Raw genomic sequence first — 24,073 nt, 5'->3', positions numbered from 1 at the left:
CTTTTTTATGATTGCTAAACTATAGCAACATAAGAATTCCTGAAAATTGTATGGCCAGCTTAGGGACAAAAGGAAGTTTCAAACTCAATACAGACACAACAAAGAAGGTCAGAACTGTTAATTCATATTACAGAAACTCCAAACACAAAGAGCATCAGGCCACTGTCAGCTGAATATTACACTCTATCTTGGCTAATCTAGTTATTTGTCTGAAAAAATATTTAAACCACAAGTGCAAACTTATGCTACTTGCTCTGCATCTCTTCAGTGATAGACAGTAAGGTGATTTTTTTAAATAAGAAAATCAGGAAGAGACAAAAAAGGCCTAGCTGTCTGAAGAGCTGGAACACCTAGCTGTGGATCCTGTAAGAGATTCTTCTCTAACAGAGATTTTTACGTTTAGAAGATTGTCCCCCTTAAAGAATGCTTTATGTGACAAACTTGAACAAGACCAAAATACTCCTGTTTTAATGCAAAGCAAAATGTCAAGATTCCAACTGTCTAAAACACAGAAGATAAAGGGACATTTCCTTTTCCTTGGATGGAATCTGAACTCAGAATTGAACCAATGACAGTCAGGCACTGTTCTGACATGAGATATGCCTTTTTACATGTACAGGTTTTTTACAGGCAGCTTAATATATCAGGCAACTCTCTACACCTAGCCATAGCAAGATCACTTCAAAACACCTGCTAAAATCAATGAATAACTCAAAAATCAATGATAATAAATAACTTATAAAAATAGCTGGAGTTGTACCTGGATCTCTTAGCACATATACTGAAGGTTGAGGCTCTGTTTGCTTCAGTTTAGAACAATCTCCAGTACATTTTAAAACTCACTGAAAGGAAAAAAGAAATTATTAAAGACAACACAGATTTTTAAAAATATTTGCTTTGCAAAGAAGACAGTAAGATCTTTTCTTTGATCTTAGACTGTGTAATGTCTTTTTTATGGTGGATTTCAAAGTGGTGTGAGGGTTTTTTTTTTCTACCGAAGGCAGAATGCAATGGCTTTATTTTATATACAATACTTTGTACATCATTTGATTGATATACAATGCTTATGCACTTGTAAGTTTCTCAAAGCCAGAAATGGCATTCCAATAAAGCTAGAAAGAGAAAGGCTTATATTCCGAGAAAGAATATGTTGAATATCTATTAATTATCAAAATAAAACCAGTCCTTTACCACCCTGAAATCACCATAGGATTTGTTTCTAACGTGGCCTTATGTATTATTCCTTTCCATTAGGAAAAAACCCCAAGAACAGAAAACCACTACACAAGTGATTTTCTAACTCTAATGGCAGCTGACTGTAACTATATTTCCTGTTGTCATTCATCAATCATGCCAGTTTTAAAAGACATCTTACTGTAATTTCATAGAAATTCTCAATTCCTCTACAGCATTGTTGAAATGGCTGAAATATGAACACAAAAGAGATCTTTTAATGTGTTGCGCTGGTCTCCAACTGTAACTATAAGGCTAAAAAATGTTTGTCATCCCACTCTGATTTCATCTTCTCAAACAGCTGTAAAAGGTTGTCCACATGAAACCAAGCTTTCTTTTAACAACAGAGGGGTAGGGACAGGTGCCCAACTTGGCATTTGAAGGCAAGAGAAGTCTGGAGATAAAGAGTGACACGCATATAAAGCATGCTCCACTTTATATCTTAGAAGGCATTACCCCAATCCAGCAGGGTATCAGTTTTGAAATTTGAAATTGCTTTACTGTTTGCTCAGCAGGGTAATGAGATGAACAGGATCAGAGACCTGAGCTATGACTGGGACCAGAATAATTTCTTATCTTTCAGTAGCCTAAGAAGATAGCAATGTCCTACTGCTTTACATCATCACTGCAATTTACAGTAGATGTGCCCTTTTTTGTTTTTCAGTGACATTTCTGTGATCACTCTGTATTAAGGGGCTTTGCTCAGTGATGTTTAGCAGCACCATTTGAAGCCTCCTTCTGAAATAGTATATTATTGTCATCAGCTATCAAGAAACTTCATGTTTTTTCTGGAAACTTACACTCCTATGGAGGCTGTTAGCAGGTTTGTGCGTATGTGTGGAAGCTGAAGCTTGGTGTTTCAAAGGGCTACATACTGGCGTATGACAGTAGGCCTGTAGGTGACTGCACAGACAGGCGCCTGGCAGAAAACCCCCACCTCTCACCAGGATCACAGACTGCTGCAACTTTCACCTGCAAGCGTGGAAACACTGTAATTGCCATTGCAGAAAGACACACAGCAGCACAGGTGAATGTGGGAGAGCCTGCATTTAGGCATGCATCACTGCCCAAGCCAGGATGTGCTCACAGGCCTCCTGCACCACCATCGCAGCGCCTAGCAGTTCTCCAGCACAGGTGAGAGCAGAGCAGTGGCAGATCCAGGGGGAAAAAAAATCGATTACTCTAAGCCAGTCTGTTTCTAAAAATGTTCAGGGCTTCAGGGCTTGCTTTGTGGCTAACCTTGTGTTATGAAAAGGTAAAATCTCTATAATCTGGGACCTGCTGCCAGTGATCAAGAACTGTTTGGGAGAACTATGTTGCCTCTGTAGTCCCTGCATTTACAGAATCCTTAAGCAATTTTGAAGAAGCGTTTCATACAAATCAGCACAGACAAGCCTGAGATGAGTGACTTTCCTCACACAGCTGAGGAGAGAACCAGATCCTGCACAATTCAGCACTTTTTTGTTGGATTGAGATAATGTTTTCCTAGTGCTAAACAAAACATTAAATCAGATATTTACAGTATCCAAACAGAGCCCCTAAGAATGAAAGAGAATTCAGAAAGTGAAAGGTGTTTCCTTGGCAGAGTTTTGTGGTGTGTTAACACCTCCCTTCCCACACACCCTTTAGACAGGCTGGAAATGATCAGGACATGCTGGCTTCCCTCGGCACTGCTACTGGGTTCTTCCTCCAGGCTGAAACATGCATCAGAAGAACTGTCCTGGACTGCCACAAGACTTGCTCCTGGGGCTGTTTTGTGCTCTTCCCGCTCCCTACTCTTTTCCCCTCACTCTTCTGCTCCTTCAGCAATTCCACCTTTTGTTCCATACTTGGCAGTGTATGGCTGGGGGCTGGGCTGGTCATGACCAGCTCCAGATCACCATCCAGCTTGGAGCTGGTGGAAGCTGTCTGGCAGTGGGCTCAACCAGCCCTGAGCATCCCCCAGCAGAGACATGGACATTGATCACCCTCCAGCAGAAATCCTGAAACTAAGCCCAGACAGACACAGATTTATCTGGATATTACAAAGGATGTGGTCAAGGAGGGGGAGAGGAAGGAAGAAAATCAAGCTGACTGTTACAAGACTTGTTTGCTAGGGATGTTGTCATATCTGTGTCTGCTAAATCACACAGCTCTGTGTGCCCAGCTTAAATCCCAGCAGGACTGGAGGAACCAGCATTCCCAATCTACACATTCCCTGGCCTTAGATGTTGTGGGCACTGATTCATGGCTCTCTTCTCTGCCAGGGCTTGCAGGGAGTGGACAGCTGCCAGCACCCCCTGCACTGCCATGCAGCACCTGCCTCAGACCCTTCTACCATTCCCTCCTTTGCTGGTCCCAGGAAATCTCCGTGCTCTTTTCAGCTCAGCAAGATGGAGGAAATCACATCACCTTTGCACAAGGAGAAAAGGGCGACGTGTCTCCAAGAAATGGGGATGTAGATGATTTTCCTTCCATTGGGGCTGACTGCATAACACACTAAGTCCAAGCAATATTCAGCAAAACAGACAACTGTAAAGTTATGTAGTTGTAGTCAAAGAATAGGCATTGGGCAATTACAAATCAAACTCTGTTGGATTTGACATAAATGATGCCAGAGTGATCAGGCAGGTAAACAGGAGATACCCTTCTGCAGGATAAGTAGAACTGGCCAAAAGGCAGCTACTTTACCTGACCTGTACTCACAAACTTGTGATGCCTGTGCTGCCCTAATGAGCACTCCACAGGAGCCTGGAAATTTTGCTTTTGACCTCATTCAGTGACTTTAAGGGATTTGGGGTTTCCTGTTCAGGATTCATATTGCAACAGGCCTCGCCTCCTCAACTGAAAAGTCAGGGAATGCATTAACACTGTGGGTTTATTCACAAAAAAGACCTGTGTGGTATTAAAGGAAAGATGTTTTCCAATAAAAGCAAATGGAGCACCTAGACCAGTCCCAATACTAAGAATAAACCACAATAGTGAGTTTCGTTTGACCTGAAGAACCCTTCATTCAAACTAAATCACATTTTCAGCTACATGCAGCAATATTTAAGATAAATACAATATATCTCATTGTTAAATCTCAAAGAAAACGCAGTTGAACAGAAGGTAATTGCACTGTCCTTGGTTTTATTAGCTCTGCCATTTAGAAAGGTCCTGTTAAAAAAAAAACAAAAACAAAAACAAAAAACAAACAAACAAACAAAAAAAAAAAAAAACAAAAAAAAACCAAAAAAAAACCAAACCCACAAGGTTTTGATGTAAGCATTTAAGTTCAGACTGTTGAACAGTTTAAAGTAAGGATGTGTTCAAGTATACTGTTAAAACTTCCTATGTCATGAAAACCTCAATATGCCATACTCCAAATATACTCCAAACACCACAATATTCTATGCTATTGCTTAGTAGTAATATCTTTTTTCAGATGTTTGTCTTTTGACAATACTGTACTGATTATTACATTTATGATGCAGGGATTTTAGATCTCTCCCTCTCCAGTCATTGCTATAATGTCTCAGTACTTGGGTCAGTCCTCCTTTATGGAATGGTTGAGAACCAGTCTAATATGGCAGTGGCAGTGGTTCCCAACTGTGACAATACTTCTCTGTATAAGATTTTCCACAGCATTAGGCTGAAACTCTTAATTTACTGGCATCTGTACAAACTGCACCATCAGTTGCTATGTGAGAAAGGTTAGCCTGGATTAGGCCAAGCCGGGATGTTTCAGGAAACCTTAACCTCAAAGCTCTGTGTGCCTGCTCAAGTGACACTGCTGTGAATAGCAACACACATCCCAAAGCACTCCTTGCCACTGTTCAATGAAATAATGCCTCCAAAACTACAGGCAACACTTCTCCACAATCACATCCACATGGCCATGGCTCTGCAACAAACAGATTTTTTTTAACAGATTTCAGCTCTCATCATTTTATTTGTTTCAACATGCCTGATTTACAGTCTTTTAGACATGCCGATGTTTAAATAGGTTTTTTTTTGTCACATTGTTGCTATTACAAATACGAACCAGAAATTCGTTGGAGATAAAACAAGAATAACCAGTAGTACATTCTGGGGATTTGGGCTTCGTGTGTAAATTGGGCTGGCACAAAATAATTTTGGATTTGTTTGTGAGAAGGTCCCATCAGAGGTCCTATTGTGAAATAGGGGACAGAGCATAGTGAGGACAGCAGTTAGACCTGCATTGTAATAAGCACACAAAACACCAAGAAACCAAATCACTTTCATATGCACAAACTCACTGTTTCTCCAACAAGTCCATTAGAGATCAGTGCTCCTTAGAAGGATTCACACAGACACGCAGCCTTATGATCCTTCTTAGGTCTCCCTGCCTTCTCTGGACAGTACTGTCCTGTCCTTCCTTCCCTGCCCTGCATAGGGGGAGCACCATACCCTTTGACACAAGACCAAAGATGTCCTTCTGGTCCTGCTGTGCCACCACCTAAAACCACGCTTCTCTCTCATCACTGAATTTGCATGCAAGGTTGCTCCTCCTAACCTAGATCCCAGCTAAAAGCACAGACAGGTCCTTTGCCCATGTGTCAGGCCACTTACAAGCTGCCTCCTCTGCCCCTAGAAATATTAGCAGCTGCCTATCTCATACCTACAGCTCCTTAATAGCAAGAAAACATAAACATCTTTTCATTGGAGGTGCTTGCTTCCTTTCCAGGGCTAAAACCCTCTGCTGACAGCCTTCCTTCCCTCTATCCAGCAAGCAAACCCTCTGAATAAGGACAAAACATTTAAGTCTATATCCAACTAGCATTTCTTAACCTAGTGGAAAAGGTTTCCCACAGAACCTTTTAGCTGTGATTAATGCTGTGAAGACATTGGTAGGCAAAGCATGGCTGGGCAAAAAAAGCACAAAACATTTTTCATGGATGTCACCTCCAATTAATAGATAAATCTGCTTCAGCTATTTCCATCTCTCTCTCTCTGCTCATGTGGCTGTCTAGGGAATTAAAGCCTCATAAATACATGCTTGTTTTTCTCTTCTGTACACAGAAATCACATCCAACTTGGGAATTCCTTGGACTGAAATGGTTGGAGGTGAAAGAATGTTATAAAGAAGTTGTATATGGGCCATTCCAAGGCAGTGTTGTACTCCTTCCTGGAAACCTTGCTGTATTACATGGATGTAGCCTGGCTGGGAACCCTGAACCACCAAAGAAAATGAATGCAACTCCAGCTGGAAACTGGTTTTGATGGTCACCTTTTAAACAACAGAATGCTGTCTAAGGAAAGCAAAACATTTGTCTTCCAAAAAAAATGTTACACCAGAAAGGTTGACTTCATACTTCTGAATAGTCCAGAATACTCACTGGTGTTCTTTTAAAAAGTATTGCCTATAGCATTTTTACTTTAATGACAAAACAAGTGAGTTTTGCATATGTGGGGACAAGATGCAGAGGGTTAAGAAGGAAGAATATGACAGAACAGTAGCACCAAAAAAAAGGCACAGTACTTGGGTGATCAGCCAGCAGAAACAGATTTCACATGCCTCTTGTGTAGGGGATGGACCCCAATTTGATATAACACAAAAAATCATAAACCAGGAGAAACTCCTACTTCCAGCCCATGCTCCAGGCTGTGGAGCATCAGGGACCAATGATACTTTTAACCTCACCTTCTGCCACCTGAGATTCAACTTCTGCACTGCTTTATGTGCCCTACACTCTTAACAGTCTGACTTGTTTTTAAAGCTACAGCTGTCAGAGTCAGGTATTACTATTAGGAAGGTGAAATGAAGTAAATTTCTCTAATTCACACTTGCAGGGACAATGCTCAACAACAGAACATTTAGGGAGTATGAAACAAACAAAAGCCAAAGGAAAACCAGCTGAGAAAAAAAAAGGCTGTTCTAACTGTTTAAACTCCCAGTGCAAAAAGGGAGGACTGAGAGAATTGGGATGGTTCAGCCTGGACAAAAGGTTAGAAGATAAGAGAAACTTCTTGTACTGAAAGGGGCTAGAAGAGAGCTGGAGAGGGACTTCTGAGAAGGGCATGGACTGATAGGACAAGGGCCAATGGCTTTACACTGAAAGAGGACAGGTTTAGATATTGAGAAGACATTCTTGACTATGAGGGTGGCAAAGCTGGGGTGAAACAGGAGGCTTTTTCTCTCAACTTACTTTGTCTGGATCAGTGGTCACAGAGGACAAGAGCATAGTAATACCAAGAAGAAGATGGGGCTAACAGTAAAATCTGCTCCTGTATATTAGTCCATCTCTTTATTGTGTGCTCAGATTAATCAAGCTCACTGAAATTAATTAAAACCCTAACTGAGAAACCAGATTGTTTTGAAAGACTGCATTTCTAAAACTAATCTCACCTCTAAGCTTCTGGATGGCTCTGGGAATATTTTCTATGAAACATTTTTAGGGGTGACAAGGTGAAGAAGCACTGCTACTCATCACAGAAACGTAGCTACACATCACCAAAACAGTCACCACTGGTGCAGCATTCCCTCTTTTGCATTTAGGGAAGAAAAGAGCACTCTGACTTTTCTTTGCCTGACTCCTACAAACCACTCCACTGTGACTATGGTGAAATGGAAATGTCACAGAGCACAAGTGAGATGTGTTGTAGACGTTAGCTTTGGTATCACTGCAAAAGAAGGCCAATGCAAATAAATGTACACTGTGAAGTGAGAAGGACAGAAGATGTTAGCTTTGATGCTTTTACAGAGAGAATCTAAGTCAGAGGGTAGAAGTTAAGTGCAGAGAGAGGTTTCAAGGGTGAGTTTGTAGCAGAGACAAAATGAATCCCACGGCACAGGCAAGTGGAATCCATCAGAGAACCCACAGGTCTGGGTTCTGCTCTTCTTCACAAGCTTTCGCAGAGATGACAGAGATGCAAGTGTCAGCAGAGCCTGGCCTAGCGTCTCCAGCTGGGCTTGTGTGCAGCTGTGGATGTAGAAGGTACATCTGGACTGGCAGCAGAAAACAGCACTCACAGCTGGTCCTGGTGAGGCAGCTGCACACAGGTCAGAGACCAGGTTTTCCAACAATAAAGGAAAACACATCCTCACAGGGAATGGCAGAGATGATAAAAAGCACTGGAGTGCCAAGATATTCTCCCACCTTTTACCCAAAGACTGAAGGCCCTCCAGAGAAGATCCAATTTAAGTGACACTCGTTAATATTCCACTTGAAGTCTGAGCTGATATGAAGACAGGGATGGCAATCATGTCAATTATTGATAACCTTTTGGTGAAAAGGAAACCTGCTACTTAGGAACAGGTTATGTTAAACAAAATCTGCAAGAAAAGACTGTATGGCCCATGAACTAATTTCATATAATTTCATATACTTTCTCATAGTAACAATTTTCCTTCTAAATTTTCGAATTCTTCCATTTCATCACGCACAGAGGGGATATGCCTTTCAGTTTCATGTGCTGGGTTTAAAAACACATGCATTAGAAGAATAATAAAACTGGCTTTCTTGAAATATGTTTCATTTTGACCATGATAATTGTTCTTTCCTCAAAATCTATTTTCAAAAACATTCTAAAAAGGACTACAGCTTCTTATTTAAAAAAACCAAAAACAACAAGGCAATTGACCTCAAAAATATATTTCCCCTACAGTTTTGAGAAAGAAAACTTCTATAATTGGCATATTTCATTACCAAACTCAGCTATGCTGCAATAATAATAAGTGGGTAGCAAAGTGAGTCTAAAATATTTAAGTGCTCTTTGTTTCTAGGCTGATTTTCCTCATAAATTTCCTCATTTTCCTCTGGACCCTTGAGGAATACAGCAGCCTGTACTATGGTCTATAAGCCATGATAAAAACACCATTCCTCAGACAAATTTCTGTTACATTACCACTGTTTTTGTCGAAAGCACTGTAATTCTTTTATCCAGTCTGTCCTTTCACATCCACATCTAGACAACACCTATCTCTTGTAGAACCCACCTCGAGCTTTTTCAAGCCCTGAAAAGACAACATTAGGATTGATTTTCTCAGGTAGCCTGCTCAGGGTGATGCTTACAAAGCATGTAGTCACTGGAAATATGAGCAGCTCAGACACCCGATCTGTACCACTTCAACAGCAGATAAACTGAGCTTCCAACCACTGACACTAGGACTGGGATAAAAGCATCAGAGCAGTCACAGATCACACTCAATATCCCACCTGACAGCAGCAGCCTCCAGGTACTCGGCGGGTGGTAGCAAACTGCAGGATAATAAACTTACCTACAGCCTCTCCATAAACCCTCAACTCCTGACCTAAACACATCCAAGTACCCACCCTTTCTACTTCTGTCAACACAGTTTATATCCCCAACACTTGCTTTCTGGCCAAATCACCAGAAGTAAAACTTGCAAAAGTCACTTGGTGTTAGCAGCTCTTCAGTGTGATGTCACACATTCTAAAAAGCTTCAGGTTTTGGTTTGTTGTTTTTTTTTGTTTTTTTTTTGTGCAGAGAAGCTAATTTGAGTTGATTGTCTTTCCGTAAGACTGTGAGGACAGGAGACAACAGTAGCAAAGCAGAATGGAAGGTGACAGCAAAAAAAGAGGTAAGCCTACACTGAGGGCTGACTCAAAACAGCCAAACACACATCTGGCTGGAGGAGAAATGCCTTGATAAATTGCTGTTCACTGTTTGTCAGCATGCACAGCATATGTGTTTTTAAATTAACCATACTGTGAAAATGTTCCCTGGTAAACATTTGAAATCAAGGCAAGATAGTCCATTTCTTTAATTATTTATTTTAGGCATTAGCCCTTTTCATGTTAAGTAAGATAAAACCCAAATTGTTCCAGGGGAGATTTAGATTAGATATTAGGAAAAGCTGACCAGAGAAGTGGTAGAATCACTGTCCCTGAAAGTGCTCAAAAAACATGGAGATGTGATGCTTAGAACATAGTTTTGTGGTAGACATGACAGTATCAATCAAAGGTTGGATTGGCTGGAAAAGAGGCCTTTTCCAGCCTTAATGACCTATGATTCTATGTTTGAGGGGAGGGGAGCACTTGTAAATAGTGGGTCAAACCCTGACCCCACTGACTCAGTAGAAGCTTTGCCACTAAGTGCATGGAAACCAAAGACCTAAATTCAATGTAAATTCTATGGAAAAAAACCACAGCAACAGTAAGGGGAAAGGTGGTCTGAAAGTCTCTTGCAGCAAAGCTTCTCCAAATCTGAATGAGTTGATGCCAAAAGGTCTGCTATGTAACACAAAAAGTGGACACAGTCGGACTTTATTTGCCATTTATTTTTTGGTCCTGTTTCATTTTCAGGTCTGTAACAATGGCCAGGATGTGAGCTGCAAGTTTTATCATCATAATGAAGATTTCTGAAAAATTAGCTTTTTAAAAGTAACACAACTACTAGAAAGAGTTTGAGTGCCTGCATTAATCATTGCTTAACCTGAGCAAACCAGAAATCAGAGGAAAACACAATTACTTTTCTATTTGGCCTAATTTCATCTCACTTAATCCACCTTATGGTGTCCAGTACATAAAACTTGGGCTATGTGCACAGGGTTATATTTCACCCTGCACATGAGACATGAACCATCTTCTGCTGTAAACCTGTATAACTCCACTGCCTGCATTGTCAGCAGATCAGCACTGTGAGTTGCACGCCCAGACAGGAAGAGAGAGGAAAATAAACGTGTGCCTCTCTGGATCATACTTTTAAAGCTCAGATACCTTTTTAGAGGATGTTTCTGAGACAAGACGTGTATTGCTGTGTTTAGAACATCAACAAAGGAAACTCCCTGCCCGCTTGCATGGGAGGTCAAACCAAGAGCATGTTCTGAGTGCAGCGGCAGAGCAGAGCTGTAAGTGCTGAAGGCACACCAATAACCATAATCCTGACATAACAGCTCTGCAGTATAGGGTTGATTCAGAGATATGACATTGTGTGTTAACATATGCATGAGTTGCTAAATTGTTTGAGCTTGGTCCACCCTGGAAAATCTTTTTGATTTGATGCTTTTCATTTCAGCAAACAGTTTTATTGCAGCCAGTTTTTCAAATTGTCAAATTATCTTCTGAGCAAATATAGTAGTGCTACAACACTTAAGAATGAGTCAGTAAACATTTGGTTTTCCATTTCTGAGATGTTTTGTCTGAAATAGGAAAGCTCTTTTCACATGCATCCTTAATGCGGCTAGGAATTGCTCTGGTCTCTGGTGAAGGACATCCTTTGTAATGAGTGCAGGAAATATCAGTATTTCCCTAGATGCAAGACTCAAAACATAATTGTAATTGACTTTATCTATTTATCTTCATGCACCCCAGGAACATCTGGGGGAGACCCCATCTTCTGCTCAGCCTGGAACGTATAAAGAGAGATCAACTCTCATTCCTGTAATATTCTGTCACTGCCAAAACAACTGATGCTCACAAAACCACTACCTTTAACACCATTCCATTCCTTTCCTTCTCTACCTCCACTTTACATCATTATAATTTCCCTTCTCCCCTCCCACTGAAATCCCAGCTCTATCTAACTCATACTCATCAAACACGGATATAGTGTGCACACATTAAATGTAGAGCTGCACAACTTTCAGCCTAAGAGCTACATCCTTCCAGCACTTCAGCAACTGCTTGCAAGCTGTCACTGCTCAAATGTTCACCCATTGTTTACAGAAAAGTGATAAAACAGGGCAGGAACTGCTTCTGCTACACTAATGCAGAGGGAGAGAGAAGTTCTGAAAGTTAGTTTCCAGTTTCCACTTGTCACTCACCTGAACTGAAATACTTCCATTACTTAATGTGCTTAACAACTTATCAAGAAAACCTTATAGCAGAAGAGCTGTTTGAAGGCTTAAAAGTAAAATAATTTTTAAAAACTATCAGTCTTGAGTCACTGATGGCTTGAACAAAATTTTTACTCTCTCACTGAGGCCCTTAAGGCTTAAAAAAACCTCAAAAGGTGCAATTGCTGCCAAGAATGCCTTAACTAATATTTCCCAGTAATCTCATTTAACTTTTATCACATGATGCAGCGACTGAGGAAGTTTCAGCTTCCCCCTTCTGTCATCATCACAGGCAGACGAAACCAAAACTGTAAGAGACAAAGGTAAACTAGGATTGAGAAGACCAGTGTATTAAGGAAGGCCAAGGCAGGAAGGCTGAATATCCAAGCAGGATGGTCAGAGAACACCAGACTCTTCTGGTAGCCAAGCTGGGAATAAACCTGAAAAGGACCTGATGCTTGGCGGCCAGGCTCTTGAATACCCCGCCACTGAGTACCTGTAAGGAAACAAACCCCAAAAGAGCTGCATAACTTGGATAATCACATTGAAATATTCATTTAAAGCAAAAAAACCCTGGAAGTTCTGGTACATTAAATGCTGTTGAGGAGGATGAAGGAAATGGACATGACTGGTTTGAGTCCTGAAGTGCACACCTCACACATCTGCCTTGAGGGCAAAGGGTGTGGACAGAGGAGAGAAAAATGCTTTTTTTCTATTACAAGATGCCAGAGAAGATGACAAGGGACAAAGCACCACATAAAAAACCCATGCTAGCCTGAAGTCTGGGAGGACTCAGGTATCCTGATCTCCTTCATCTCTCTCTGCTTGTGAAGCCATTCAATGCCAATCAAAACCCATACAGGCATTGGTACTACCATTTCACTGGTGCACAGGATGCACAAATCTCAAAATGTGCACCTCTGTCCTTGATGAGCTTTACTTGAAAAAGTGCTCTCATTGTGCTCTTTCCATTCTGATTAACATACCATTGACTGACTGATTCACCTCTTCTCGCAAAACAGTGTAGATTTTATTTCTGATATCTATTTCCCTTGTTGAATGCTTTATAATAGAGATAAATAAATAAACTTTCTCCTTTAAATTTATTTTTTAAATTACCTGTGCATCGCTGACTGGCTTCAGCTGAAGATCATCAAGCTAAATGGAATTCTACAAGCAATAGTAGTCAGAATTTTGCTATAGCTATCCATCCCTACTGTGAATAACAAGGAAGAGGAATGGCAATTTTAAAATTATTGCTTTTTGTTGTTCCACAATACAGTATTATTTTCTTTTAAATCATTCCATCTCACATCATTGCAAACAGCAAGTACGCCCTCCATGCCCTCCATGGTAAAATTTAGTATGAGACCTGTGTAATGGGATTTAAAGCTGAACAGCTGTTTTGCTAGCCCTCTATACCAGGGCAAACATCTTAGAACCAGGAATCAGCATGATCTCAGCAGGAATTCTGAAACCAGAAAATACATATCAAAAGAATAATGAGTAGCCTCTCACTCAACCAATCATTCTGTTCTTTTGAAAATTGCAGTTCTTTAAAGTACTCTTGTCTTTGGAACTCACATTGCTCACACTTAGAAGCCAATTTTCCTGCCTCACAAGAGGAATAATCCAACCAAACATCTGCTCTCAGGTGAGTGAGGGCATTTTAGATCTGTGAAACCATTTCATTGAGTTATTCAGCCAAGAATCCCATTAATAACTTTGGACCAGATTAAATCATCTTTCATGACTGTGAGATACATCCATCAGACCGAGTCTCTGACAGCAGCAGATATTGTTTCCACTGTATAAATGACACCAAGGGAGTAATTCCTCTTAAGATAAATGAAACCTTACCATTACAAAAGAATGGCAACATTAAGGAAGTGTTATGAAGATGTTAGTTTCCAAAGAAGAAATGACTGAAGAAGACAAGGTTGTATGTTAGCCAAGGTGATATGTGGTAAGCAAATGAAGACTTAAAGAAAGCAAACAAAAAAAACTAGTCTGTCCTAAAACACTAGTCAAGTATCTATTTCTAGTGTCAGAAATGAACTTTTAAAAATGCTTAGGGAAGAAAAATGCAAATTTTGTCAGAAATTTCCTTGCTGCTAATGCTGAAGTTTACAATGAAAAAGTCAGTCCCTGTATGTGTATCATCAACATCACCACTGCCTCACTGCTCTGAGGGAAGCAGAATATTCTCCCCATTGGCTGTCACTCTCCCTTAGCAATGCAGCACCAGGCAGCTAAGCTGAGGCACGAAGTGCTGTCCTAGGACATTGTGGACATTCAGCTGCTGCCAGGAGTGTGGAAACCAGCAACAAAATAATTTCAAAGCAAACATCCCTCACAGTTCAGCAGGCTATAATGATCATGTGGGTGCTGATGCCATCCTGGGGTAACACAGATCTCAGTCACAAGATGAACAACATATTCCAGCTCTTGGCCTATCTGCAGATCACCAGGGATGTACTAACATCCATCCCTCATTTAACTTTATCTAACCCAAGTTGGAATACAGTTTATGTCAACTATTAATTAAAACTATCAAAAGTAATTTTTCTCAAACATCAGTTATCTGTTAATTAAATTATTTTTGAACACTGAAAGAATGCTTATAGGGCTGCTGGGCTGCAATACATTATAGAATGAGCTCCTTCTTGAAACAGATTAATTGATGTCATAAGAGATTTATTTTTCCTTTGAGCAGTCCACTGGTGTTGATTCCAAAGACATGAGCATTTGATTGGATAAATGACTGCAGATTAATTGCAGGTCATTATGTATTGGAAAATACAGATTGCCATGCCACGAAATGCAGAGTCACTGGTACTAAAAACATGTCAACAAGTTTCTATACCACTTCCTTGACCCAAATATTCTTATTTAGAGAACAAAAACAGCAGGATGACAATAAGATCACTGCTATTTACTCTTTGGTTTTGGTCATCCCAGTCAGGGTCTTTTTCTGTTGCTCTTTGTTCAGATTGACAATAATGTTTCTTCATGCAAGTAACTTATTAATTATTCCTATGGAGATTAGAAGTGAGGTCTGATACTATGTTTAGGCAACAAGATTGTTATGAGTCTTATAAAAAAGTAAGAATGTCTCAATCTTCTATTTCAAGAGCTGTTAGAGTGACAGGAAAATCTGCCTTTCGTGGTCCTTTTTCTGTAAGGATATCTGTAAGGATAAATGCAGTTACTTCCTGAGGCACCTCAGGCAATACTGAATAAATGCAATGCACACAGGTCACACCACTGCTGCTCTGCGGAACCCTAGAGGTGCTTTCTGTTCTCTTAAGGGGGCAGCTGAATCCAAAGCAAAGAGCAGCAGAGGGACTGGGGAACACAATTTTGGTCATCAATTCTAGCAGGTAGTTTCAAAATTGAACTCTCGGTAAATGAAATCAGTGAAAGAAACTGCAAACCATATAGAGATAAAACAGTGATACAAAGTAAATAAAACATTTCAGTATATCTGAAATAACACCCTATTTTCCTCCTGTTTGCAAGAAAAACAGCTTGTGGCTTGGGTCAACACAAAATAATTTTCTTCCCAGATCCTAGTTATTTCCATCACTGAACCACAAACTCATGAAATTCTCTCTAAAAATCCAAATAATGAATACAGATATACACACAAACAGAATTAGCAGACATAGGGGTCCTTCGCTAGACCATTGTTTTCCTACTTCACATCCCTTCTCTAGATTCCAAAGTCAAAAGTAGAATCTTCTCTGTCAAATTCATGGCACTAACACAATACAGAAAAACAGATAAACCCTTGCATCCTCAACCAGAAATAAATAAAGAAAATAAACAACCCTCACCCCCAATAATGCTATTCAAAATGATGTATAATTTTTGCAATTTTAAGTAAACAGCCCTACAAGAAAAAACAAACAAAAAAACAAACAAACAAAAACAACAACAACAAAAACCCCAAAAACCACAAACAACAAACTGTCCCTACAGGAAAAAAAAATAAAATGCTTACTATTTGTGTTCAATATTTTGGGCCAGAACCTTTCGAATCTCAGTAATTTCTGGCAGAAATCTGTATGTTGCAGAATTTTGTTTTGCTATGGAAACTGCCAGAGTAAGAGAAACAAAGCCATAGACCAACCATTTCTAGTCGAAATTTCCTCCTCTGTCTGCAAACCATACAAGTCCTCAAGCAGCTTCTCTTTAAAGATCATCTGCTGCAGCACAGGCACAGCTTTTCTCGAGGAACACCTGTGAATTAGTAATATTCTGCAACTGCCTTGCATGTTCTGTGAGCAGACACAAGCGGTGCCAGGCAGCTCCCCCATCCCGAGAGCTGAGCCCATGGCTGTCCAGGTGCCACCTCCTTGGCGAGGATTACACCTCCCCTGGGATGGGCAGCAGGGCAGATTAACGCGGCCCTCAGCCACCTCAGCATTGCTGTTACAGCTTTTCTACAAAGCCCAAGCTGAGTATCACCAAACCCCTCATTTCTTTTCCTTTCACAGCTGCCTCTGTCCTTATGTAACCTCAGGTACCTGAGTGTTTCTGAGCCGTTTCTGTGATGTTTGGGTCACTGGCTGCACGCACTGGGGCGTGCACCGGGGCAGCAGCAGCAGATGTACTGTGTGTGACAGCCCCACACAAACAATGGCCTCTCTCCTCTCACTGCTGCAGCGGTGCCTGAAATGATTATGTACAAATGATTTGTCTCATGTTTTTTGGCAGCCTTACAGTAGTAATGTGGTGGCCACAACCCATGACCCACCTCTAGTTTTCCCAAAACCACAGGCTGCGCCAAAGGGCTGCCCTCTGTCTGATGCCCATCAGCACAGAAAACCAATATGCAACCATGAAGCCAGTACACCACTTAAAGGCTGGAATGGATGATCTTACAGGCCTTTACCAGCCTCAGTGGCTTTATGATTCTATGTCTGCATTCAGAGTACATAACTTGTGCAGCCAGGTAGGATCTCAGTGAAAGCCTCAGGAATCTGGGTTTTTCTTGAATGGCACTTTATTTTTCTGGTATTTGATCTGCTGAAAGACACTACCTGCTTGTGATGGCTTTCATGACTGGCAAATTGTGCTATATCTTCTCCTGTCTTTCAAAATAGCATTCACTGTATTCTCAGGATAACTGAGAACAAACTGTGTGAGTGATGCAAGGATGTGAAACCTTCATCAGTTTGTGGCTTACATTTGCTCTGTGGAGAACTGAAATTCCCTTGACTCAGCCCAGTGTTCAAAGTATAATGCTGGAGACTGGTTTCTTCTGCCTGACCTGGTCCTGCTTTTAAGAATCATACCCATATCCCCAAGTATTTTTTAAGGCGGGGCCCATTCTACCAGCAATTCAAATCCCTGAATACTCTAGTTGCTACAATGATCAGTGACAAATAATTTTTCACACCCAATTCTTTAAAATCTGTTCCACTTTTCACCAAGATGGATTACAATCACAGGCAGCAAAGGTTTGAGCCACTTGACATCTCCCTAAGTCACACCGAAGTGATGTGCATATGCTCTTGTTCAGCACATGTGTGTTTTCTGTGCTGATCAACAGCATTCCCAGCACAGTGAGCAGCAAGACACCTCCTCAGGTGTCTCCTTCAAAAGCACTGTTGCACTCAGAGTAATCTGTGGGCACGGTCCTTACAAAGAAACAAAAGATGTCTGGGGACACTTCACTACAAATGGCATTTGGGGGGAGTCTGCAGGGCTGTCACCCCACAGCCCTCTATTCTGCAGGCTGTCCTGCTCTTGTCCTGCTTGTCCTCAGGTCTGCTTGCTGACCATGGCACATCACGAGGTAGGAGAGCTCCTAGCACAGGAGACCATGAGCTTGTTGTACAGCAGGTTTGCTCTGTGAGAGGCAAGACTCCTCCACCAGACTGTGTAAACTGAGAAAACTCTAAATTGTTCTTCTGGCTTCATTTATCCAAATATAGCATTGCCATCATACTGGTGTTATTCTGACAGGTTAATGAGTGTATTTCATCAGTATTACAAGCAAGCTTTGAGCACACAAGAGAGTGATTTAGATGTTCTAGAGAAGAAAAGGCATCCTTTTACAACTACTCTTCATTTTTCCAATACTTTGCCTTTCTCCCATAACTTATTCTCATGGGATGCTCCAAAAATCTCAGCTTCATTATACAAAGTTATAGTTTTCAAGTTTCTTGCAAAATATCTCAGTTAATTAAGAAAAAATAGCTTAGTTTCTCTTCAGTTCATGTGTTACTAAATGTCCCCCTCCATGGGGGCGGGGGAGGAATGGAGCACAAGGAATGGAACAAAGTCTGGAACAAGCAGAAAAACAAGTTACCATAGAAGAGCTACCAACAATTACTCACTAAATACAACAAATTATTGTATATCTGGAAATTAAATGTACTTCATTTTGTTGTCACTGAGTATTTTACAAGCGTGGGTGACAGAAGCACAGAGCAGAATACAAATGTGCTACAAATGCCTCTTGCAGTATGTGTGTTTCCACTGAAGTTGGATTTTTTTTTCTCCTGCTCTCCTTTTGACAGATTTAAACTGATGGATGATAAAGCAGGATTCTGAACTAACTGGAGCCTCAGTTAAGCAGCAAAAAGCAGCAGAAGAAACATCTGGAAACATGGAAATTTCACACTGCAATCTCATGCTCCTGTTTGAGTTACTCAACAGAGCAGCACTTCTAAGAGGGTCCAACCCTAAGCCTCTGTAGAGCTCTGACAACCTCTAAGAGGCATTCAGGTCCACTCACATGAGACTCTGCCAGGGCCAACCTGGCATGAGATTCAGACATGTTCTGGAGACTTATACATCATCTGTCTTCAGACAGGAATGAAGCTTGATTTTGCAGCTGTACAGAGTTCAAAATAATTTCCACCTTCTGAGATTTTAACAGTGGACTTCGAGCTATTAAGAGAGTAGGTGTCTCACTGGCATTTGTCATGATTTCTGTAAAACCTCTTTGTCTTCAATGGCCATTCTTAACCAGCCATTAGTGATCAATGTTGCTCCTCCATTGAATAACTTTTCTGAGCAAAGGATCAGCTTTCCACTTGCTAGAGTACAGCAAAGAGAAAATAAAGTCAAAAAGGCATGTACTGTTAAGGCTATTTAAACAATGGCTTGAAGGAGTAGAGGATGTGTGGCAGTGTGGCACACTGTATGGTCATGAATAACACTGACACCCACAAAACAAGAAAAGCAGAAGTCCTACTTCAAAAGGAAAGGACAGCCAAGCCCCATAGCTAACTTTAAACCTCTATCTAGCAGACACACTTCTGTTATTTGACAATGAGTGGCATGACTTTACAGTTTATGCTGGTCCTCAGATCCCTAGAGGAGATGTTAAATCAATGATCAGCATGTTTCTGCAGATGGATCTGTCTTGAAGCCAATTCTCATTCTGGTTAAGATACGAGAATAACACAGCACAAATCATTCAGGAAAATGGATCAAAACACTGTCTTATACATATAAGCCCATTCTGCCCCCACTCCTCTACCTGTGGCCACCCCATTTTGACTAATTAAGTCCTTGATCAATCCTGTACAACTTTCACTATAACCAGAAAGTATGGCAGCTCCACAACACATTCCACATGAAGCTCCACTCTTTTGAAACAAAATATAGAAAACTCACTTGGGTAAGGAAAGTTATCTTGTACTTCAAGAGGTTGGACAACATTGATCCTTTTGCTTATTAGGGAAAAATGTAGTGCAACAAGTCAATGATAGGAATGATGCTACCCTCCATTCCCTAGGACTGTGTAGAATTGCCCCATCACTATTGCATATGATTCACAGAATCATAGGGTTGAAAGGAACCTTTAAACACCATCTACTTGCAATCCCCCTGCCATGAGAAGGGACACCTTCATCTAGACCAGATTGCTCAGTGGCCTTGAACACTTCTAGTTATGAGAAATCCATAACTCTGGACAACGTCTTCCAGTGCCTCCCCACCCTCAGAGTAAAGGTTTTTTCTTCTAAAATCTAACTAAACTACCTTGTTTCAGTTTAAAGCCATTCCCCCCTATCCTGTCACTACATGCTTTTGTGAAGACATCTAATTGTTTACAACACAGACCAGCTATTCAGCTCTGTTTTGACAGGTACAGGCTACCAATAAAGCACTTTTGCAAAAAGGGAGAAAACAGACGAATGCTGACCCCATATCTAACAACCCAGATAATGATTATACAGAGTAGATAGTTGAAGTCAAATTCTGTAGCCTCTCCTTTTCAGCCCCGTGACCATCCAATAGACGTTGATGGTAGCACAATTTTTACAAAAGCATGAGATTTTCAAAATAAGGACATGCATTGTGAACAACAATGCCCCTCACAATGGGTTTCTCTGCTGCTGCCAAGCCAGCATTTCTGAAAAGCCCCACTGAAAAGCAAGTTTCACTCTGGATATGCAAACCTAGCAAACAATACCTTAATAGGGAAGCGAGAATATGTGAGTGAGCTGCAGCACCAACTTTGCACACCAACAGCAATAAACATGCTGATCATTATTTCTGTGTTCATGCTCCATCCAAACATCCAACAACTAAAAACTTCCAGAGCTTTAGGTCTTCTTCAGAAAACAACTGGGTTTCCAAACTGATGTTGGCACCAAGTCTTTTCAGTGGTAAGATAAAAAACAAAACAAAAACAACCAGAACAAAACCAAAACAAACCAAGACATTTTAAAAAATGCCCTGTGATTGTACTGGGCTAAGTCTGGAGAATTCAAAGTAACATCAAGTGGGGCTATCTGAAGAGCATGGAATTTCTCCAGGGTTGGAAAATTCAGAGCACAGAGCATCACTTACACCCAGAAAGAGCCACAGCCTACACCATGCAGCAGGCTCTGGAGAGCTTACCTCCCAGCAGCCAAACACAGAGCAGGACTGGACTGGTTTAACTCACATGAGAATCTCACCTGGGAAGCAATGAGGTCTAAAACACAGCAAAGATTTCAAAAGAAGTCATAATCTGGGGTGTCCTCAATCACTTCCTATGAAATAAGCATTCTGGTTTCAGTCACTCAGAACAAGGTGGCACAGCTGATTTCATTACCCTTGTGTGAAAACTAGTGGAGAATTGACCATGTATTACAGACTTGCTGGGCACAAACCAGGATTGAGTGAAAAGACAAGCACATAAGTCTTCTGGCATCAGCACTACAGAATTTATCTTTATTCTACATTTATTTGAAGCAAAGAAGGGGGGAAATAATTTTGAAGGCAGATCTTACTCTTGAAGAGTCAGCAACTGAAAAAGTTTCTTTCACCATAACTTCAGCCAGACCACATAGGACAGCATTAGTAGATAAAATAAATGTTTCTTTTAAGCACTGATGATATGTAGCTGTTTTCTATTAGAGAAGTTTGCATATGTTGAGGGTCTAGTGCTGCAATAAGTGACAATTCCACAATAAAATCCCAAAGTGATATTCACAGTAGCTACTCGTGAACACAACTAGAAAACATGTGTCCTCCATGCTGTTGCATTATCCACACAACTGCAAGATATTTGTGGCTACAGAAATAATTAAGAAAAAAAACTAGAGCACAAAAAATAGGCTAATCAGTTCAACATACTGTCTGATGGAAGTAATAATTATAGATATGTTTGCCAATTTAAAAAAGCCCACAAAGTACAATGGTAAGTAGACTCTTACCATTGAACAAAGAGGCAGGGAAAGAAAAAAAAAAAGACAACCAAAGATGTGGAAGAAAACTGAGGTAGAAGAATAAATAAAAAATCAACTGAAAATTCAAAAGTCTCCTTCTTCTGTTACTGAACTCTCTCAACCCAGACAAAATGTCTCCAATTACAGACCAAGCAAAAGGTTCTGTAACTGAGCAGATGTGACTACATGACTGAGGAATTAAGGATATGGCTCCCCACTAGTTTCTTCTCTCCTCTGATGTCTCATCAATCAGAAAAAAAAAAAATCTTTATTGTGTGTTGAAATAGGCTAACAAGCACCAACAACCAGCACGGTTCTGACCAGATTTTTGTAGTAATTCTACATATGCATACATATACATATGAAACAAGTTCACATCCACCAGATCAAAGGAGAAATGCCACTTTATATCATCCTTGCTCATACATGTTGGTTCAGTTATCTTTTTTGGCATCACTGGTTTTTCCACCCAGAGCGGGCAAAAGCCAACACTGCATTTTGCCACGTGAGAGACAACAATGAAAGGAGGGAATACAAATAAATATGGGAAGGTAGTAAGGAGCTGTTGTCATAGCTCCCAGTGCTTGACAGTTCCTTAGCTGATGGAAATTTTGTCCTTTTTCCTGCCCTGTGTCAAGCCTTGAAAGCAGATTCTCTTCCTGTACAGTATATTCAGCGTTACCTGTAGACAAATGCATAAAAGACTTCCCTAAGGTCTTATGAGTCTTTATTTTTAGAAACAGCCAACCTAAAAATCAGAACTGAGAGCAGCAGAGATTATTTAAAAGAGAGGCAGGTCCACAGCAATGTCCTCAGATTAAAGGGGATCCTGAAATTTAAAGGCTGAGGAGAATCATACTAAGTAGCCTCAGCCTCAGAGGTGTAACCTCTTCTGCAGTAACTCCTATGGAAACCTTCCTTCCCAAAGCAAGCACAAAACCCCCATTGTACAGAATGAAAGGTTTTTAAAAGCACTCTGTCTTGTGCCCAAGTAGGAACAGGCAGAAATCTGTGCACAGAGCACTGATCTCCGTTTTTTCTCACCATACCCACCTAATTTGCAGTAGGGGGGATGTCTGCTGGGGTCCCTGCTCTGTCCCGGGTGCCTTCACGCCCCACAAAAGAGCACACCGCATGCAGGACGAGCGCTGTTACTCTGACACATTTATTTCTCAAGTACTCACCCACAAGGAGCCAGAGAACTACTGTACAACCTTAGAGCTTGGATCTGTCTACCTGCAAGCTGTCATTGACAGCTGATCAAAACGCCTGCATTTCTCTCCTTTCTCTGCCACGGAGGTTTTGCTGAGATGCAAAAAACACCGAGTGTCAGGGGTCTCTCAAAGCATCCAAACCCGACATGGACATCGCACACGGTGACATTTTAGCATCTCTGCTCCAAAGCATCTCTTCCCGCATGCGGCGCGTCCATCACGCCCTGCCGCCGCCGCCGCAGCCTCCTCCCGAACCGCAGCCCACCCGCACAGCCCCGCGGCACCGGCGGCGGAACCCTTTCCCGGGAGGGGCTCTCGGGGGTGTTCCCGGGAGGAATCCCGAGGGAAAGGGAGGGAGAGGGGCCTCCCAGCACCTGCCACGGGAAAACATGCGATGCCCCCGCGCCGCTCCCGCCATCCCCGACATCGACCCACGGCATCCCGCATCCCGGCCCGCTCTGCAGCACAGCGCGGGGAAGCCGCGCCTCGCCTCGCCCCGGCTCCCGCCGCCCCCCCCGGGCCCCCCCCGCCCCCCGCACCCCCCGCGCCCGCCGGTCCCGCACGGGCATCCCCCGCCGGGCCCCGGCCCCGCTCACCCGCGGCGCTACGGGCGGCGGTCTCCGGGAGGGCGGGCGGGCAGCGCTCTTCGGCCGGGCATCGTGGTCCGCCCTCCGCCGCGGCGGGGAGGGCCGGCTCCGGGACTCCCTCCCTGCGCCGCCTGCTTCCTCGTCCTCCTCGCCCCTTCCCTCCTGGATCCCCCGCAACGCTGCCCGCAGGAGAACAGGCTCCGCTCCTTCCCTCCGCCGCTCCTCCTCTGCTTTCCCGGGCACCGGACCCGGCTCCAGCCCCCGCCCGGCGACGGGGCGGAGGGAGGGGACAGGGGCCGGCCAGGAGGGGCGGGCGGAAGGGAGGGGAGGGGGAGCGGGACCCCCAGAGCCGCTGCGGTTTCCCAGCTCGGCCCTTTCCCCGCGGCAGTCCCCTCCCTGTGGGCTGGAGCAGGGTCCGGCGTCCGGGGACATCGCTACCTGCCTTCGGCGGTGGCCGGCGGACGCCGGAGGCAGTCGGACATCTCTCCCGGTTGCTCCTGCCCTGGTCCCGCTGCGGGGAGCACGATGCCCCAGGGGCTTCGCTGGCGTCACGGCAGCAGGAGTGCATCGGGGGCAGAGGAATGCGATCCGGGTGATCCGCAGCGGTCACCAAGGTTGTGACCGCTGCGGGTGTTG

The 24,073-nt window shown here is 42.4% G+C and overlaps 1 protein-coding gene across 4 annotated transcripts in view; it reads right to left on the bottom strand.

Annotated features, from left to right (window-relative positions):
- Positions 1-23,689, bottom strand: part of PLPPR1 (phospholipid phosphatase related 1) — a 118,072-nt gene extending 94,383 nt beyond the window's left edge. For 2 of the 4 annotated variants that reach the window (XM_039709580.1, XM_039709583.1), the window contains exon 1: positions 23,447-23,689. The gene's annotated coding sequence lies outside the window, so the exon portion shown is untranslated. Of the gene's footprint in view, positions 1-760; positions 843-22,820; positions 22,942-23,446 lie in introns of all 4 variants that reach the window. The other 2 variants (XM_039709582.1, XM_039709581.1) reach the window with 2 other exon arrangements.
- Positions 23,690-24,073: the final 384 nt, after the last annotated feature.

The sequence above is a fragment of the Passer montanus genome, unplaced genomic scaffold (genome assembly GCF_014805655.1).
Source record: "Passer montanus isolate IOZ18808 unplaced genomic scaffold, ASM1480565v1 scaffold218, whole genome shotgun sequence".
NCBI classification, from domain to species: domain Eukaryota; kingdom Metazoa; phylum Chordata; class Aves; order Passeriformes; family Passeridae; genus Passer; species Passer montanus.
The sequence above is the reverse complement of the archived record's forward strand: the minus strand, read 5'-3'. Positions and strand labels throughout refer to the sequence as shown.